Genomic DNA, 13,428 nt, shown 5'->3' with positions numbered 1-13,428 from the left:
GCGGAAGCGGGAACTCAGGTTTCCACGTTGTATTTGGTAACTCCATGGCTATGGTCCTAATGTGACCCGCCGCTGGGTCTGTCCCAAGGGACGCCAGCTGCTTGCCATTCTCCTCTACAGTGTGGGGACATACACCAGAGAGAATACAGACACGCGGCAGGTGCTCCGGGTCTCGCAGGAGAGCCTTAACCCGAGTCCTTAAAATAAGGATGATGATTCTTGGCAGTTTCCATGCTGGTTATGTAAGTTCAAGGGATAGGAAAGGTCTCCCCAGAAATATGAGAGGGAAGAGAACCAGTTTGAAGGAGAGAAATATATCCAAAAAATGTAGATGGTAAAGTAGTAAAATAATTGAAACAGAAGTCACAAAGGAGGATGGTAAGAAGGAATCCAGGCATAAAAGAGATCAAGCAATAATGTATAGAGCATTTTTATTACTGAAAATAGAATGTTGTCTATATTATAAGCTTTAGGCTTACTTTAAACACACACAGACAGAGACACAGACACACACAGACACACACACACACGTGCACAACTCCTTTGGCATCTTCAAAGATCATCTTAAAGTGAAGCCCTCCTGCGACTTGCTATAGCGACAGTGTGCCCGAGTGTTGTTAGATCCGAATCCACTTCTGCAAGGCGAGTCTGGCAGGGGTCGGCAAGGGAAAACTACAAGATCTTGGCTATCAGATGAAGAGAAAGGAAAAGGACACGCCAATTGGATGAGTACTTATGAAGGACTGGGCCCTGCAAACACACTCTCTGACTCTTACTTGGGATGTCCCCTGCTTCTGGAGAAGAGTGTCGGAAGGTGGTTTTCCTTCTACCGGTTACCACTCTGGATGGCCTTTTGCTCTTAGAGGCATGAGTCTTCCTCCAAAGCAAAGGTGTGTGGGTATCTGCTTCACTGGATCCTTGGCATGTTGGGCCTTAGCTATTGGCTGGACCTATTTTCCCATGGCTTTTCAAGCTAAGATTTACTGATGAAGAGTAAGACACAGTATTGAGAACCTGAAGCACAGAATGAGTCGAAATAACGTGGCCACCTGATGCTCTCAAAAGATAAATAGTGTAAGCAGTAGATGAAGGAGATCACACAGAAAAAGTTGGAAAAGCTGCACAAATATAAAACACCATCCAATTCTTCTCCCATTATTCTGGGGCAAGTCATTTTGGCTGTGAGACTTGGGGCCCCCGTCTGCATGATAGTCCCATAATAATATCTTCTGTACAACATTCTTCTAGGACGAAATTAAATGGGTGTGAAAACACTGCATATACTGTAAAATGTCATGCAAATTTTAGTTACCATTATTCAGCATTACAACTCATGTTATGGTTTAAGATATGCAGAGAATCGAAGAAATAAAATGTCCCTTGACTCATATAAGGTGTATCTTTCTTTATCTTTCATGTTCGGTCTTATAAGGTCAATTCTTTCTTTCTTTTTTTAAGGTTATTTATTTATTTTGAGAGAGAAAGAGAGCCTGAGCAGGAGAGGCACAGAGAGACAGGGAGAGAGAGAATTCCAGAGAGGGAGAGAGAGAATCCCAAGCAGGCTCCAAGCTGTCTCTGCGGGGCTCAGACTCACAAACTGTGAGACCATGACCTGAGCTGAAATCAAGAGTCAGACACTTAACCGACTAACCTAACTGTCACCCAGGTGCCCCAATCCATGTTTCTTTATGCAAAAAGCTTTCACTATCCCCAGGCCAATATCTAAAGACACTAAAAGCTAGCACTTCAAGATACTTTTCTATGTGCTGAACATCGTATTTTAGATAGATTCTTCTTATTTTATCTTCAAAATATACGTAGGAGACTGATACATTTTCTAGGGAGTAGAAAATTTAGGATTGTTAAGATTAAATATAGAAATTTATTAAAAAATATATAAATCTTTATTTAAAAAAACCCAAATTCCCAGAAGAATGATATTCATGGAAGTTTGTAACAATTCAGGCCTGGGGTCTTCAGATAACTCTATAGATTACTACCCATTTCCATCATAAAAATTCCGAGCACACACAGATGCTTTTGAAAATAGGAATAAGTAAGCCACTCTTTTAGTAAATGCTAGAAAAATCCTTGAAAACTGCAAACTTTAACTAAATGATTGTGTCTATGATTGTGTCCCATTTCATAAATATAGTAGGAAGTCAAGGAAAACACAAATATCTAATGAAGAAAGCCATACCAAAGTGGCTCAGGAAACGTCTCCACTGAAAAGAAACAGCATGCCGAAGGACAAAGGGGTAACGCACAGATTTGCCAGCAATCTAAAGAAGAGGAAGTTAGGATTACTGCCCACTCAGTCCCAGGAGACTTACTTCCCCCCAGTCTCCACACTGATTCTCTTGATGATAGTGACCTAGCGAAATAAAAGAAAAACACAAACTCCTATTCCAAGACAGGGGACTCTGGCAGCAGTTCAGTGGTAAGTTTTTTTTTCTCCCTTTTTTTAAAAAAATATAATTTATTGTCATATTGGTTTCCATACAACACCCAGTGCTCATCCCAACAAGTGCCCTCCTCCATGCCCGTCACCCACTTTCCCCTCTCCCCCACTGCCCCCCATCCACCCTCAGTTTGTTCTCAGTATTTAAGAGTCTCTTATGGTTTGCCCGCCTTTGTTTTTTAAAATAAAAAAAAAAGCCACCTTTAATAATTACCTGAGGGAATTAGCCAATGACTTGTTGAACACCCTCAATACACAGGGCACGTGGGGGTGGGGTATACATACAATCATGGAGGGCAAGGCCTCAGTACTCAGGTGAGGCCCATTCTATTTAGGGAAGCAGTAACCTACTTAAGAATGTGATCTACCCGGGAAGCATATAACAAATTTCTGATAAATGGCTAGTGCTCAAAAATGTTAACTGAATGTGAAAGTAACAGTATGTACTTGGTACATCTTGAGAATCAGAGACACTATAACTTACTATTATATTATTATACATAAGAGGGACAAGAACATCCACGTGGCTCTTCAAAATCTTTTTTTAATGTTTATTTTTGAGAGGGAGAAAGACAGAATGCGAGTGGGGAGATGAGCAGAGAGAGAGGGAAACACAGAATCCGAAGCAGGCTCCAGGCTCTGAGCTGTCAGCACAGAGCCCGATGCGGGGCTCAAACCCACAAACCATGAGATCAAGCCCGGAGCCAAAGTTGGATGCTTAACAGACTGAGCCTCCCAGGCGCCCCCAGAACATCCACGTTTCCTTGAGTGCCCACTGTGTGCCTGGCACTACGTCTGCGCTTCCACACACTTTCCTTCACTCAAACCTCGCTCAACCCTCCAGCCGGCTATAATTATCTGTATGTTTATTGGAAGAAAAAGAGGTTCCGGTGGTTAAAGCATCTTCCTGAGGACCGCAGGGGAATAGAAGAGTCACCTTTGCCTTTGAGAGTCTGGAGCCCTGAGGTCGGTGGTCTTTTCCCCACAGCGGGGGACCCGGAGCGTCAGGCCCCCAGGAGGCCAGGATCTGTGGGCTGTGCACAGGCGCTTTCTTTTCTTAGAGGAGGATCCACGGTTTCTGTTCCATTCCCTTCCAAAGTGGCCTGTTCCACACTAGCCCCGCCCCCTGGTATGGGACAGGGAGGGACTCAAAAACCACAGGGGGGTGGAGTCTCCCCCAAAGCTGGCGCATTGGAAGTGAGCGTCCCCAGGGCAGCCCTGTGGGTCTGGACTGGCCCAGAGAAGTCCTCCAGCGGGGGGCAGGGGCAGGGTGGTGGGGGGGGGTATTTAGAGAAGAGAGGAGGACAAAAGTCACAAGTTAGACGATGACTCAGCAAGTCTTCCAAGTACAGAAGGCAGATTCCTCAAGGTTCTTTTCCTGCTGGATAATTTTGAAATGGGTGCTTTCATATTTTCCCCCAAATAGTCTAGAGGGAGGAGGGTGTTTCTCAGTCACCCTAGGCGTGTGAACAGTGTCTGCTGAGGCAGCCTTCACGCTGCTGCCAAGGGAGGCCCTCAGCTCCCAGGGGGACAATTTGGGATGCGCAATGGGCTTTCCTGCGACTACTTGGCTCTGAGCACAAAACCACTTCCACGGGAGTTAGCTCTAAGCCTGCTCAGTGGAAAACAAAGATTGTCTTAAAAAATAGTTCTCTGCTAACATTTCTAGTTCCAAAAGACAGGAGAAACTTAAAAAACAAAAAACAAACAAACAAAAAAACCACACATCTAGCAGCCCCTCTGGAAAACAGTGTGGAGGTTCCTCAGGAAACTAACACTAGAACTCCCCTATGACCCAGCAATAGTACTGCTAGGAATTTACCCAAGGGACACAGGAGTGCTGATGCACAGGGGCACATGTACCCCAATGTTCATAGCAGCACTTTCAACAACAGCCAAGTCATGGAAAGAGCCTAAATGTCCATCAACAGATGAATGGATCAAGAAGATGTGGTTTATCTATACCATGGAATACTACATGGCAATGAGAAAGAATGACATCTGGCCATGTGTAGCCACATGGATGGACCTTGAGGGTGTTATGCTGAGCGACATAAGTCAGGCAGAGAAGGACAGATACCATATGTTTGCACGTATAGGAGGATTAGGAGGAACTTAACGGAGGACGGTGGGGGAGAAGAAGGGGAAAAATAGTTGGGGAGATGGAGGGAGGCAAATCATGAGAGACTCTTGAGTGCTGAGAACTGAGGGCTGATGGGGGCAGGGGGGAGGGGAAGGGGGGATGGGCATGGAGGAGGGCACTTGTGGGGATGAGCACTGGGTGTTATATGGAAACCAACTTGACAATAAGCTATATATAAAAAAAAAAAACCACACACACACTCTTTAATTTGGAACACTGTCTCTGTTTGGAAGAAAAAAAATTGAATAATAGTATTAGCTGTATTCCCAGAGTGTAAAACCAAATAAAACCAATCTTAGCTTGCTTTTAAAAAACGTGGGCACAGTTTGAGAGGAAATTAATTTGTTTACTATAAGTAAGACACAACGAAGGACTCAAGCCCAGAGTGCAGGCATTAGTGCTGCCGTTTTGGTATTGAATATAGCGGAATTTCAATACCAATCTTCATGAATAGGCACTTGGAAGATTTCTTTAGAAGCTATGACTATCTGAAAAGAGAATTCTTAAGCCAAGACCACATTTATCAATAAAGAAGAGAAGATGAGAGAAAAAAAAAAAAACAGTAGCCCTACAGGGTGTTTTTTTTTCCCCAGTATTTTTCCTTAAGGTCTAAGACGATAAATACCCAATGGCTCTGTCAGAAGGGATAAGCTCTGTGAGCACTTGGAATGAGCCAGTATGTACCAGAACCTATAATATGTAGAATCCCTGGTGTAAAGATATTAATAAATCAAAGACTTTGATTCTTTATCTCTAACTCAGTATTTGGGGGAATAAGATGTCTGAGTTGATCTTAATATTTTTCTGCAACATAGCATGAAAGCCACAGACCAATCATGAATACAACAATGGGATATTTATGTTACATCACGTCTTTGTCAAAGATGTGTCTGGCCACATTCTTCCTCACCATGAGCATGCATCAAATGTAGAAAAGGTGTTAATGGACCCATTTTACAGATCAGAACTCACGGGTCAGGGATAGTAAGTATCTGTTCCAATGCCTTCCAGATGGATTCTGGACTTCCTGATACATAGTCCCAAATGTGTTCACAATACATTCTCCATTAGAACCGAGATCATCATTTTAAAGCTACTATTTAACAAAAAAGCACTTGCTCAAGAACCCACTATACATTTGGGCCAAAGAAGGGTCCAGAATGGAGATATCCTGTGTCTCAATCTCATGCTCTGTCTACCCAAACAAAGAGTAAATGGGACATCAAATCCATTCTTTAAAAAAAATTTTTTTTTTTTTACTGTTTTATCCATTTCCCAGAGAGAGAGAGAGAGAGAGAGAGAGAGAGCATGAACAGGAGAGGGTCAGAGAGAGAAGGAGACACAGAATCCGAAACAGACTCCAGGCTCTGAGCTAGCTGTCAGAACACAGCCCGACACGGGGCTCGAACCCATGAACCTCGAGATCATGACCTGAGCCGAAGTCGGACATCCACCTGACTGAGCCACCCAGGCGCCCCTAAAAAAGTTTTTTTAATGTTTGTTTTTGAAAGAAAGACAGTGTGAATAACTGAGGGGCAGAGAGAGAGAGGGGAAGACACAAAATCCGAAGCAGGCTCCAGGATCCAAGCTGTCAGCACAGAGCCTGAGGTGGGGCTCAAAATCACAAACCACAAGATCATGACCTGAGCCGATGTCAGAAGCCTAACCGACGGAGGCACCCAGGTGCCCCAAATCCATCCTTTAAGACATTAAAAAGTACAGTGCAGTGTATTGTTGCCACTGGAGAGTTTCCGTTCCATGTTCATCAGGTCTCACCAGAACATGCTCATCAGCTACCTAATAAGGACATTCCCACAGATGGTTTGGAAAACTGTGCACACTCCTTCCTGTCCATACCTTGATGATCCTAATTCAGACCTTCAGCAGAGCCTGCCTGCATCCAGAAAACGATCTTCCTGATGCCAGTCTCGTTACCCTTCCATTCATCTCTAGATGGCCGGCAGAGCCCTCTTTCTAAACACAAATCTGACTATGTTACCTCCTTGCTTAACATGCTTCCAAGGCTCCACAGTGCCTGCAGGTACACGCACCCAGATTCCCCCCCAGGCACAGAGACACCTGGCTTCTGGCCCCTCTCTTCCTCCCTGTCCCGAGACCTGGCCTCCAATCACACCCCGCCCTTCTCTTAAGGAGCCTTGCTCTTTATTGCCTCAGGGCCCTTGCACATGTTTCTCTTTCTGTTTACAATTACAGTGACAACTAACATTTCTTAATGCTTTGCAGGCCCTAGTGATGAGAGCTTCTCCTATATCGCCATATTTTAATTTTTACAATCACCACATGAGGGAGGAACTATTATTACCTCAATTTTTAGAGCTAAAGAAATAATCTTAAAGATTTAGAAACCTGCTCACGACCATGAGGAGCAGAGCAGGGTCTGGAATCCAAGTCCCTCTGACCACTAAGCACTGGTTCTCAGCACCTGGCTCCCTGGAATTTCCTTCCAAGTATGAGTTTGGAAACCGGGGCCTTCAAGAGTCCCCTGACTCTGCCCCACTCTCTGGGCTGACCTCACGGAAGACAAAATCCACTCCCTTGCATGAGCTCTGCCTCTCTCTGCTCACCTAGCATGCTGTGTTGACCACGTCACAGTGCCCATGAGCCTGGACCGCGATCACACGCTTGCTCCCTTCTCTCTCTGGGTGCAAGGTCTTCTTTTATCACCTTACTGTGTCCCCAGCACTTAGCAGAGGGCCTGGCCCGCAGGTAACACGGAAAAAATTAGAAATCCTTAAGACTGTTCTGCCCGGTGGTTCCAGAGCATCAATGAGTCAAGGGGAAAATAAGAAAAATAAAGTCTATGTCCTGAGCCACACAGGAAGGTAAAGCTATTCAAACATTTTTACACAGCAGGGTTTTTATTTATTTTACACAAGGAAGATGATAGTTGCATCCTCAATCTCTAAGGTTTATTTTGAAATTTTACTGGTTTATGACATTCAAAAATCTAGGAGCTGCTAACCTGGTCAGTTACTCGCCCGGGCGTGGCAGCAGAGCTCTGGTCTCTGCCCTCAGGCAGATGCCTCCGGCGGGATCCCCGTAAGTCTCACCTGTCTTACTAGAAGTGTCTGACCTCCTAACTACAGCAGTGACCGAGACTTCCCTCAGCAGAGCAGGGAAAAGCAGGCCAGTTCTGGCTTTGGGAATGTTTCCGGGGACTGTCCATATCTAGGAGGGCTAGTGAGACCATCTACCTTTCAACCTGATCACCAAGGTTCAGAGCTGCAGAAATCAGGACAATCCCCAGAATGGCAGCCACTGCCGGTGACATCAGAGGCTTGCGGACTCCCACACTGCCCTGCGAAAGCCAACAGCCCTCTGGCTCGCCTCCCACGAACCACCAGCGGCATCCAGGGAGATGTCCCAGGAGGAAAGAGAGCAGCTCTGATAGTCTGCTATTCAGACGGGCTCACACACACACCTTCTCTGGAACCCACGGAGCCCTCTCGCGTACATACTTCATTTCCATGACTTGACTGCTTTGAATTGTAAGCAAAACCAGTTAACCGGTCAGCCTGTAATGTACCAGATACAAACTAGGTGGCTTTAAAAAAAATAACTTCTCAACTAGAATCAAGGTACACTGCCTAAACGAAGTAAGCACCTGTTTTGCTGGAGGGAAAAAATGCCCTGATGGAATGAAGTAGCTCAGCTTATAAATTCCAGGAGCTGGAATGTGCTAAGCCAGGTTAGCGACTTTAGAGAGCTGGGCTGGGCTGCAACGCGCTCCCCCATCTGCCACTTCGTAATGAAGTCATAAGGTTCTCTGTTGTGTTGCCGAATGGGTTGCCAAGAATCCAACAGATGATTTCATTCCGAGACGAAGGAGGAAAACTGAAGTAGAGTGAGTCTATTAAAGCACTTTCATCTGACAATAAAAATGAGTTAATGGCTAAAATGTGTTTTCAAAACGTTTTAACACTACAAGTAATGGCACTCAAATGGGAAAATGCCTTGAATATTCTCATCGATCATTAATACCATGGTGTCCCTCAAAAGGGCTTGGCATTCCCCAGAGAATCCAAACTGCTAGAGTCCAGTTGTAAGGCAATCCGTGGGAATTCTCAAAAAAAAAAAAAAAAAAAAAAAAAAAAAAAAAAAANAAAAAAAAAAAAAAAAAAAAAAAAAAAAAAAAAAAAAAAAAAAAAAAAAAAAAAAGCCAAGAGACCATTATGGAACAGAACGATTAAGTGCAGGTTTAAAATAGCTCTTTCGATATCTGAGTTCAGTTTTCTAAAATAGACTCTTACCTCATCATAGCTAATTTGCCCCATAAACATCAATATTATAGCAGCCAAAAGCCTCCAAGAAACAAGGGCAGAATCCAATTCTTTTTTAGGGAATGCCAGTCAACATGCCCCCCATTTTCAAATGTTAGTGAATATGGAAACAAACTGGGGCTTTGTGCTAGACCAGCCCACCTCTGGGAAATCATTAGTGAATTTGTTCCTTTTCACTTGTGAAATCAAGAACACGGTTATGAGCAAACTGGTTGATCAGCCTGCCCCCTACCTCAAAGGAGGGCTGACAGTCTCAGCCCACCCAGGCCACTTCTGCCTAATTTCAAAGGGAAAGTGACTCCCTGAAGAGCTAGCAGCCTAGGGACTGAGCCCTGGTCTTGGAAATGTCTTTCCTTGGGCAAGTTATTTACTCCCCTTCTCTGGGATGGCCTCAGTTCAGCCTAGAAACCAAAAAGAAAACACTGAAACACCAAGACGTTACCCCAAATTTGGGCTGTTCTGACTATCAGTGTTTTAGACTAAACACTGTCAGTTCTCTTGGATTATGAATCTCCTTTTCCCCGGAATTCCTTCTCAGGTAAGTGGGTCAAGAGGCGCCCAGCTCCGTTCCTCAGAGGGAGGAGCTGTTGAGAAGATGCTGGCTTGTCTCTGTTCCTCTCTTCTCCCTGAATATTCCTTCTCAGGTTTCCAGTTCCTCCATCTAACCTTTAAGTGTTGGGTTCCAGTTGTCTTTCTTCACACCTTGTTCCCTTCTCTCAGGCGAGACCCTTCGGACTTCCAATTTTTGCCCATATGCTGAAGACTTCTCAACCGCCAGCCCCAAACTGGACCTCTCTCCTCAACTCCACACCCATAAATCTAAATGAATTTCCTGAAAGCATAGCGATTTGTGTGTGTTGGGGGGGGGGGGGTAATATCCTTCCCAAATATCTTTCCCTTCTTTGGTCAATAAAAGGCATCCTCATTCAACTAATCATATGAGCCAGAAACCTGAGTGTCATCTGAGATTTCTGCAACTACTACACTCCACAGATTCATTGTCTCCCCAAACTCTGTCCACTTCACTCTCCCATCTCCCAAGATCCACCCCTCTCCATGTCTTCTCTTCGCTGCAATATGGCCTCCGGTCAGTATCCGCCTCTCTCACCCCCACTAACGCAACACCAGACACTCCAAGCACCTGAGATCACGTACCAGTCTCTGAGCATGTTCAGGAAATGCCACTTGCAGAATGAATGCTGCTGAATTAAATCTCTTCCATTTCTGTTATCTTAACATAAAAAAAAGGCTCTCCCTTGTCTCTGCCTGGTTTTCATTCCATGGGCAGCTGTATCCCACATTTGTACTTGACGTTTCTTTGCCTCCCTCCATAGTTCACTGTCAGGTGGTAGGTGAAATATGACCTAGCGTGTTGAGGCACAGGGAGGTGCTATTGAAAGGAATTCTTCCGGGAAGTGAGAGGCTCTGAAGAATCCCGCCCACCCCAGTGCCGTGGGTTGACTTGGTTTGTAAGTCTAGGTTTTCCTAAGTCTGAGTTCTCCTAAGCTGGGGCCCACCCGTGTACCAAAGGAGACATTTGGAATTGGCACGTCAAAGCATTAGGGATTTTACTTCCCAGGTCAAATTTCTTTGGGGGGGGGGGGGATGAGGAATGTCAAAAATTATGTGAGTACCAAAAGAGACCAACAAAAAGCCATTCCACACACTAAAAACCTGAAGAATTTGCAGCCCGGGGAGGTTGGCATGCTCCATTTATCTCAGGCATTAAGGACATGCAAGGAGCTGCAAACCTCCCTTGAAATCTCAGAGGCGGGAGTGGTTTTGCTTTTGTTTCTAGTTTCTGAAGGGAGCAATCAGCTTGATTTCAAAGTATTCTTCACGGCAGACCAAACTAACGTGTTCCAATAAAATCCCTGGCTTGAACCCCAAGCAAGTGACGAAGACCATCAACGGAGGCGGGCCCCGAGAAGGTGGGGTGGGTTTGCTGAGCACTTGGAGGCCTGGCTCTCCCCGAGGCGGACTCCACGGCTCTGTGGGATGTGAGGTTAGCTGGGTAGAAGGAAGGCATGTTTCAGCATAAAGGTTTCCAAGCTGCCTGTCAAATTAAGAAGAGGACAATTTTTGTACATGGTGTTCAGGGCCATAAAATCTGACCCAAAACTCTCTTTCAAGTTTCAGCTCCTCTGAACACCCTGTACTTTGGTCACACCAGAGTCTGGACAGTGCCAACAGCTGTGGCCTCCCTGCTTCTGTGGGTTTTTTTTTTTTTTTCCATTATTCCCTTTGCCTGGAATGCCCTTCTTCTCTCCTCTGCCTCCAGATGTTCTGTCTATCTTTCAAGACCAAATCAAACAGCATTTTCTCCCAGAAACCTCCTATCTGGACTCCCAGGCTGAATGAACACCCTTTGCTATGAATTCTTTTTCAAGGGCTATGTCCTCTTCATTTTCAGGATGTTACCCATTTGACTTTAGCTCCCCGCCCCCCGCCGGCTCCTCCCCACCGAGCACCCAACAGGGGTCCAGCACACAGCCTCTTCACTTCTGTCTGCCAAAATGGATCGGAAGCATTGGCTGAGTAGTCAATAGTCATTGGTAAGAGGAAGAGGTCAGAGAAAATAAACATTTCCCAAAATAGAAATATTTTTGGGTGCTTGGCTCTGTTGTTTTATGATCACCGGTGACTTTGAGAATGTGATGAAAATCAGCCTTCTCAGAAAAACGCACACATCCACAGACTCACCTATTTTTTGCATACAATTCCAGGAGGTACTATAAACACACCCCAGCCCAGGAATGGCAATTCCTTATCTGTTCTAAAATCATCGATCCCAGCATAGGGGCAGCCAGACTGGACGAGGAAAGGAATCTTCAAGGGTGTGGACCATGGACCACATTGAAGAAGAAAGGGAGTCGTTTAATGGGAATAGCATGTGCTCTGGACACTTTGGGCAAGTCATTCTACTCTTCTGAATCTGAGTTTTCCTCATCGTAAAACGTACTTTCCTTTGCAATGCTGCTATTGAGTAAATAAGATATGCAGATTACGCCGCTGGTGGAGTATGTGGCATGCAGTCAGCCCCTGGCTACATTGGTTTCTGCACCTCCAGCCCTGCATAGCGAACACGGCAGCCATAAGGCAAACAAGTCATTTCCCTTTTAGCCATAAATGCTGCACTGCTGCTTGGGGCGAGGGAAGAAAGCCTACTCAGACCACCGTCTCAGTGAAGAGGTAAAGCCGGGCGCTGAACGGCTGCTGCACGCTCATTCGCATGGCTATTAATCATACAAGAGCCCATTTATGACAAACACAGGTCCCTCCCTTTGCATGACAAGGCGTATGGGTCCACAGAGCCCCATTATCCAAAAAAAACAGAGCATTGTGGGCGACGCAGGCGAAGCCGAGCGCGCACACACAAGCGGACATTGTAAGGCTGTTTGCACAACCCCGCAGTGCTCCTCGAGGATTTCCTGCCAAGGAGACATTTAGATCTCATAGTCTGCTGCAGACATTTGCTCATTCAACATGGCTTCAGGCAGCCGGCTGCAGAAACCCGGGTACGTGGCGCCCTCTGCTGGCCGTCCCCAGAACTGCAGGCCAGGGATCCCCCGAGGATCCCTCACCTGAGATGCTGTTAAGGATCCCATCCCAGCTTCTTCTCTCCTGTCTTTTCTGGAACAGTGCGGTGCAACAGGCATGAGCTTGGGGATCTGGAAAGCCTAGTGCACATCTCAGCGGTATTCCTTATTAGCTGCAGACGTTGGACACGTCACGTCAGCCCTCAGATTTTACTCTCCTTGATGGAGTCCACAGCACTCCTTTGCCTGTGACAAGGACAGCAGAGCAGTGTCTGCAGATGGCCCGTGTGGCACACACACTGCCTCCAGCAGGATGGACGCAGTCCTCTGACGTCTGGAACCAGGAAAGGAAATCAACAAGCACCTGCTGTTAATATCTTTGCTTCAACTGTAGCCAGCGCTTAGAGAAGTGTGACCCTGTCTTCTTGAGTCTCGGCTCTAATGTGTTTTTTTTCTTTTCTTTTTCAAATTACCCCTCCCCCTCCCCCGGCCTTCCTTTACATTGTGTGTCGTGTTGGTGTGGGCAGCGCCGTGGGTCCCCTCGGGCTTTATTTCATCCGGCACCTGAAGTGCCCGATCTTTAGACACACGTAACTTGAAAGCCGGGGGGCGAACTGGCAGACATTTTCAGCTGAAATGTGTTTTTTAAAGACGACAGAAAGAACACGCCCTTGAACTTCTTAAACTGAGTTGTGATCTGCTTCCTGATGCCCAGCATAGTAGCAACAGCATCACAGACCTGGGGCTGAACCCCAGCTCAGCCAGCTTCTTAGCGGGTCTTAATCAATGTATATAACAATATTTACTTAACCTCTCTTGAGTCTGAGTTTCAATATGAGTAAAACAGAGATAATTTCAGTTGCTTGTCTGGGCAAGATGGCGGAGAAGTAAGGAGCTCCGTACTTGCACTCGCGCCCATACATCACACAGAAAAGATCTGAAGACATTGGAAACCTTACAAAACCTGAGAGATTGGGAGAAAAA

General features: G+C 45.7%; 1 protein-coding gene across 1 annotated transcript in view; it reads right to left on the bottom strand.

The window, feature by feature from the left end:
* The window catches only part of CYRIA (CYFIP related Rac1 interactor A), a 36,419-nt gene extending 34,183 nt beyond the window's left edge, over positions 1-2,236 (bottom strand). The window contains exon 1 of the mRNA XM_039218319.1: positions 2,201-2,236. The gene's annotated coding sequence lies outside the window, so the exon portion shown is untranslated. The remainder of the gene's footprint in view (positions 1-2,200) is intronic.
* Positions 2,237-13,428: the final 11,192 nt, after the last annotated feature.

The sequence above is a fragment of the Hyaena hyaena genome, unplaced genomic scaffold, assembly GCF_003009895.1.
Source record: "Hyaena hyaena isolate Hyena2069 unplaced genomic scaffold, ASM300989v1 scaffold_748, whole genome shotgun sequence".
In the NCBI taxonomy this organism is placed as follows: domain Eukaryota; kingdom Metazoa; phylum Chordata; class Mammalia; order Carnivora; family Hyaenidae; genus Hyaena; species Hyaena hyaena.
This window is presented reverse-complemented; position numbering and strand designations above follow the sequence as displayed.